A 6,032-nucleotide genomic window follows, 5' to 3' on the forward strand; every position below is an offset into this window, starting at 1 on the left:
AGCGATGTGTGTGTGTGTGCCATTCTTATAGTGTGAGACTGATGAGGTGATGAGAGACAGCTGATTGCAATTGATGATGAGTCCGGGCAAAGGATTATGGGAAATGGAGTCTGGGGTGAGTGGTAAAGGGTACAGGATGGGGTGCCCTCTAGTGGAGCTCATGGGCACTCCAGCTAGAGATCGTGACATATGTACTGTTACAAATCAAATTTTTTTCAACAAAAGCCATCTTTATAATGCAAAGGTGGAACAGCATTTGTATCCAACATGCATTTATGTTTATTTCCACAGATTGTTTAATGCTACTCATGTACATGCATTTACACAAAAATTGCATAATATAGCCTATAAATGAAAAAAAAAAAACATCATTATAATTGCTCTTAATATTGTAATAATGTTGAGTAATAGAAAGCTGGATATGCTGTAGCATGGAAAAACAAAAAGCATGAAGCTGAAGCACTGAAGCTGCAAAATCTATCTGTTCCATCTTTTCTGCACTTTGTTGTTTATGATGATGAGAGCAGAATTCAGTCAGTGAGCACACACTACGCTCTCCACAGTGACGAATTAAAACACATTCGACATTGCAATTATAAGCTCAACAGAATCGTGTGAGATTGGTTTTAATGCTCAACGCTGCAAACCGCATGCAGACAGAAATCATCAAGCAGCGTGAGCACATCTACTGTAAATGTGATGCCGCAATCCACACGTTTCATTCGCTTACACATTTCACTGTCATCATGACAGCTGTAACAGGTCTAGTTTAATTATGCTGGGGCATTTCTGCTCATTATTCCTGACCTTGGCTTTGGAAATCAGGGACACTTGCACTGATTTTATTGTTTATGCACCTTTTCTCTTGTCTGTGTCTCTCAGGAGGAGCTCCAGACATCCCAGAAGATAAAGTGTTTGAAGGATGGAGGATACGAGCTGCAAAAGTGAGTACTGTGTGTGAACATGAAACAAGAAGAAGCTGGCAAGACAGTGGAGTTTCTGTTATGAACATTATTTTCCTCTCAGTACTGATGCGAGGGCTCCCTCTGGTGTGCAGCTCAAGTGTTACAAACCGATTTTCTTCTCTGTTAACCATTTAATTGATCTCAAAGGGAGATTTCCATCATTTCACGTATCACAAACTCGTTCTCTAACAGTTTATCCCAGTAGTTTAATTCCAGTGAGAATCTAGTTGGGATTCAGACATGTGTTTTTGTAGACAGAAGCTGTGAATTAATAGTTTGGTGTCAAACACACAAAACGGTAGTGATGGGAGAAACACACCTTGAATCAACTGAACCAACTGCTTCACAAAATGTCACAAAAAATTTCGAAGCGCTCAAAACACCACACACTGCTTACACCTGCTGGTCAAAACTGTGTACATGCAACAAAAACTCAGACCAAAATATGCATAAAAACAGCTTTTACAAACCCATTGCAAATGTTTTATTGAAACTATAACATATGTGACCCTGGAGCACAAAAGCAGTCTGAAGTCGCTGGGGTATATTTGTAGCAATAACCAACAATACATTGTATGGGTCAAAATGATCCTTTTTTCTTTTATGCCAAAAATCATTAGGATATTAAGTAAAGATCATGTTCCATGAAGATATTTAGTACATTTCCTACCGTAAATATATCAAAACTTAATTTTTGATTAGTAATATGCATTGCTAAGAACTTCATTTGGACAACTTTAAAGGCGATTTTCTCAATATTTAGATTTTTCTGCACCCTCAGATTCCAGATTTTCAAATAGTTGTATCTCAGCCAAATATTGTCCTATCCTAACAAACCATACATCAATGGAAAATGTGTACATGCAACAAAAACTCAGACCAAAAAATGCTTAAAAACAGCTTTTACAAACCCATTGCAAATGTTTTATTGAAACTATAACATATGTGACCCTGGAGCACAAAAGCAGTCTGAAGTCGCTGGGGTATATTTGTAGCAATAGCCAACAATACATTGTATGGGTCAAAATGATCCTTTTTTCTTTTATGCCAAAAATCATTAGGATATTAAGTAAAGATCATGTTCCATGAAGATATTTAGTACATTTCCTACCGTAAATATATCAAAACTTAATTTTTGATTAGTAATATGCATTGCTAAGAACTTCATTTGAACAACTTTAAAGATGATTTTCTCAATATTTAGATTTTTTTGCACCCTCAGATTCCAGATTTTCAAATAGTTGTATCTCAGCCAAATATTGTCCTATCCTAACAAACCATACATCAATGGAAAGCTTATTTATTCAGCTTTCAGATGATGCATACATCTCAATTTAAAAAAATTGACCCTTATGACTGGTTTTGTGCTCCAGGGTCACATATTACATGCAATTAACATCATCAAATACCATTAAATATGAAGTGCCTGTATAATATGTTATTTTATTAATTTGCAGGGCTTGTTTTGTTTGTTTTATGGAGGGCTTTTCTAAACAAGCCATTAAGAGACTATTAACCACTATTCTTCCTTTTACACAAATGTCTCATTACAATGTCTACAAATTGATCAAACTGATCTGAGATCAGGTAAAAAACCATATATAATGAAGACATAACGAAGCCTCGTTTACTGAAATTACATGATTTTGTCAGTTTTATACACACGCCAAACCACTGCTTCAAAACAAAAGGGTTGCCAAGGTTTCAAAGCCTCATGAAGCAGTGCTTCGAGACACCCATCACTACAAAACAGGCAAAAATAAAAATTTCACTTTAGTAGTATTATCACTAATTCATAGCAGTAATCGGGAGTTGCCATGTTATTCCATTGTGAATAGAGGTGAAGGAACAGATCTGGCTCACTGTAATGGATGGCTGGAGCTGGAGACTTGACTAGTGATCGGTTGGATTAAATCAACATGCTCCTCCTGAGCTCCATTTAAAGTCAATAAATTGTGTAACCTATATATATAGCTTTAATATATATATATATATATACACTCTAAGTAATGGTAAAAATAAGAAAAAAAACTGTCCTTGCATGTGTTTGCGTGTTGCTTGCATGTTCATCTCAGCGTGACAGTGGAGCTGTATTCCTGTGAGAGTGAAACAATGTGGTTTCCCACCATCTGTTTTTTTGACTGTGAAGTAAACAATACTCATTTCAAATATTAATTAATTTGCTAAAGAAAGTTAAATGTCAACATCATCATTAAAACACTAAACAGATTTTTAAAAATGTAAAAAAAAAAAAAAAAAAAAATTAATTGTAGAATAAAAAAATTAATTGTAGAATGTGCTTGTGTTGTGTGAATGTGTTTGTTTTAGTCATCAGATGGTGACAGACATGGAGAATAACCTCACAGTGAACACACATCCACTGGAGAGCACAGTACTGATGTGAGTATATGATCAATATCTCCATCACTTATACTGCAGATATCACATTGCCACGGGTGATTATCATTACCGGTGCTCCACTGTCATGGGGGATTATGGATATAACAGTGGACTAAATTTTTGCTATCACTTTATCATGGTATTCCTTCGTTAATTTGCAATTAGTTATTATAAGTAAATATAGCTATTTTCAGTAATTTCTGTATTTTATTGTTATATGTGATTATAGGTGTTTTATTATCAGTACCTCCTCATGGCTTCAAAATTCACAATAGTTGTGTTAAGATCTTCATGATGAACAAAATGTGTAATAATTAGGGATGTAACAATTGCTGGTTTGATGATAAATCATGATAAAATTCCCCACGGTTAGTATTACCGTTTCATATTTTAATTATCATTAAAACCGTATTAGATTACCGCAATTTGAACAACTCAGGATAAATAAATACTATCCAGCATAAAGCAGAGATTTAAGTAACAGCAGAGCACGCAGAGTAGCCTAGTTTTGTTTTATGTGAAAATATGGCGGAAAGCTGTGAGGTTTTAAACGAGTGCTAAGGCAATTATACAAATGAATATATGAATTAATTACTGTATATGAATGTACCTCTGAAGATTCTGACTGTCTTCAGAAAAGATTGGATGGCATTTTGTTTTCACCTTCGCTCCGTGTAATAGCTAATAAACTATGTTTTAGTGTTTATGCAAACAAAAAGTCATTTTATTTGTTCTTTGTTGTTTTTAAATATAAAACTTGGTGAAACTGAATCATTTCCAAAACATTTTAACAATACCGTGATAATACTCATAACCGTTATAATTTTGTTCACTATAATAGTGATAAGACATTTTCATTCCATTACATCACTACACTGTAAAATAGAGTGTTAGCAAATAAATCGTATCTTTGCTCGTGTTATCCATCAGCATCCAGCATGACTGGCGAGACTTCCTGCTTTATCCACTGTTGAGTTAATTTGTTTATGGCTGTTTTTACAATATATGTAGTTGCAGCTTTAGAAGAACGGTTCATGCCGTATTCAGGAGTGTGTTATAGACAGGTTATGGCTGGAAATGGAAAATATATATATATTTTTGGTGTGTATTGCATGTAATCATAAGCACATTAACATGTGACCACACACTTACATGCCAGTGACGTTGGTTGAGTGATTAGAAACTTGGGCTGTGTCTGAAATCTCATACTCTCTGAGCAGGTTTCTTTTGATTCATTAAACAAGCATGTTCTCTGTAGTATGAATGTGTGTAGTATGAACATAATCTGAACATCCGTGATGTTGTCATTGTCATGTGATCTGCCAACATCAGTTGTGTCACTTCACTGCGATTCACAAATCCTCTCCCGTGGCCTCAAGGGATAGTACAGTGTCCATCGGATGCACACTTTAGAGTCTCGTTGGAAGTAGCTGGTCATCCCAGCACTTTACATCTACTGTTTTATTAACATAAATTTGGACATACTACTGTTTATATAAGTTCCCTTTCAGTCAGTTACTCCGAGTCACGTCGGTGACAACGAATTGGGATCTCGCTTCGAGAGACCAATCTTTTTCGAGTGTAAACTAAACGAGCCAATGCACATTGGCATGCGATGATTGCATCCAGCTCCAGAGAGTCCGTACTGTAGACCAGTTCCGATTCCGTTCGTTTTCCCAGTGTTATCCAATCTCACTGAGTGGGTAGCAGAGTGTGTGAGCGGAGCGTGGAGTGGAGCGGTGTGATTTTGAATGGAGCGAGGAGAGGATTTTTTAAAAGTCGGAGCGACATAAAAAGGCAGCAGGTGCAGCGCATACCAGCTTTTCACTTCGGAGCCGAGCGACATCATTGTTCTGCTCCTGCCAAGCTTCGTGCGAGAATGACAGGTTCACGACGGTGGTCGTTCCTGTGTCGAGTGGGTTGCGCACTTCAGGCAGCACTACCCCCTGTTGTGCTGCATGCGGCCATCTCCCCTGTGCGTCTCAGCACCTAAAAGAGCATTTCCCTAAAAGAGCATTCACGGGTGTGTCTTTTTAAAGATGACGTTGCGTCTGGCAAACTCACCATTGCGGCTTTGTAAAGACGATGTTGCGTCTTGTTATAGACAACGTATCACCTTTGCGTTTCTGGATGTGGTCGTTACCTGGCGCCGGGTGATGGTCATGATTGCTGCCTCACGTGCCTGGGCATTAAGCACGCTGAGGGGGCATTCGTGGATGAGTCATGTTCTCATTGCGGGAAGATGATCATCTCAGAGTTGCGGGCCAGGCTCTGTTACCTCGAAGGGGGCGGAGCTCTGTTGCCTCTCGTCCTGGCTGCAGCCAGGCGAGGACTACTTCAGGCGGTGGCACAGGTGGTCTGAGGGTTACAGTGGTGGCAAACCCTCCAGGGAACCAACCCTCGAGGGGCCATCGCTCCTCTTGCGCTCCGCAACAAGTTGAGCTGCTTAAGGAACGTGCTGGGCCCTCTACAAGGAGCGTACCAGCAGTATCTTTTGGCGCTTCTCCCAACGATCAGATGTTGATCGCTGCATCGGAGGGTGAGCCGGAGCTTTCTGGAGAGGAAGATTCGGCTGCGCTGCCGCCCTCAGAGTAGGCAGCAATGCCTGGGTCAGATCCGGAAATGATGGCTATGCTTTCCCGGGCCGCTGAGAGGGTAGGGCTCGAG

At 38.9% G+C, this 6,032-nt stretch overlaps 1 long non-coding RNA gene across 1 annotated transcript in view; it reads left to right on the top strand.

The window, feature by feature from the left end:
• LOC107750092 (uncharacterized) overlaps positions 1-4,331 on the top strand; it is an 18,580-nt gene extending 14,249 nt beyond the window's left edge. The window contains exons 2-4 of the long non-coding RNA XR_001641111.1: positions 883-944; positions 3,294-3,365; positions 4,296-4,331. This is a non-coding gene — a long non-coding RNA (uncharacterized LOC107750092). The remainder of the gene's footprint in view (positions 1-882; positions 945-3,293; positions 3,366-4,295) is intronic.
• The last annotated feature ends 1,701 nt before the right edge of the window (positions 4,332-6,032 follow it).

This window comes from Sinocyclocheilus rhinocerous, unplaced genomic scaffold, assembly GCF_001515625.1.
Source record: "Sinocyclocheilus rhinocerous isolate Xijiao unplaced genomic scaffold, SAMN03320098_v1.1 scaffold722, whole genome shotgun sequence".
Taxonomy (NCBI): Eukaryota; Metazoa; Chordata; class Actinopteri; order Cypriniformes; family Cyprinidae; genus Sinocyclocheilus; species Sinocyclocheilus rhinocerous.